The 981-nt window shown below is 42.4% G+C and overlaps 1 protein-coding gene across 1 annotated transcript in view; it reads left to right on the top strand.

Annotated features, from left to right (window-relative positions):
• Window positions 1–981, top strand: part of LOC140919806 (uncharacterized) — a 20145-nt gene that overhangs the window by 1734 nt on the left and 17430 nt on the right.

Raw genomic sequence — 981 nt, 5'->3', positions numbered from 1 at the left:
CGGCTATTCAGGATACAATCAGATAGCTGTAGCACCCGGGGATCAAGAGAAAACTGCATTTACATGTCCGTATGGGGTATTTGCTTATCGAAGAATGCCATTTGGATTGTGTAATGCGCCAGCCACATTTCAAAGGTGCATGATGTCCATATTTTCTGATATGATTGAGAAATATATCGAGGAATCAAAACCACGGTTGCTTAGATGGATTCTATTACTACAAGAATTTGACATTGAGATCCAGGATAAAAAGGGGTCAGAGAACACTGTGGCTGACCACCTATCTCGATTGGAGAAGGTTGAGGAGAATGAGGACATTAGACCGATTCGAGATCAATTTGCTGATGAACACATCTTTGCCATTACCACGGTGGGGGGGTACAATCCCATCTGATTTCACTTACCAACAACGAAGGAAGTTTATCCACGATGTCAAATTCTATGTATGGGATGAACCCTTTCTGTACAAAAGAGGAGTGGATGGGCTGTTGCGAAGATGTGTGCCCAAGGAGGAACAAGAAAAGGTAATGTGGCACTGCCACGACTCCGAGTATGGGGGTCATTTCAGTGGTGACCGAACTGCAGCAAGAGTTCTACAATCGGGGTTGTTCTGGCCTTCATTATTCAAAGATACATTCAACTATGTGAAGAAATGCGATCGATGCCAGCGCACCGGTAACATCTCAAAACGAGATGAAATACCGTAAAATCCTGTATTAGAAGTAGAAGTGTTCGATGTGTGGGGTATTGATTTCATGGGTCCATTCCCATCGTCATATAACAAAGTTTATATTTTGGTGGCGGTGGATTATGTCTCAAAATGGGTTGAAGCAATAGCTACTCCAACAAATGATTCGAAACAGGTTATCACCTTTCTCAAGAAGAACATATTCGCTCGCTTCGGTGTGCCTCGAACCTTGATTAGTGATGAAGGCACCCATTTTATAAACCGGAATATGGAATACCTTCTAAAGAAATATA

The sequence above is a fragment of the Cicer arietinum genome, chromosome 3 (genome assembly GCF_000331145.2).
Source record: "Cicer arietinum cultivar CDC Frontier isolate Library 1 chromosome 3, Cicar.CDCFrontier_v2.0, whole genome shotgun sequence".
Taxonomy (NCBI): domain Eukaryota; kingdom Viridiplantae; phylum Streptophyta; class Magnoliopsida; order Fabales; family Fabaceae; genus Cicer; species Cicer arietinum.
Note: the sequence above shows the minus strand (reverse complement) of the source record. Positions and strands in the feature narration are given on the sequence as shown.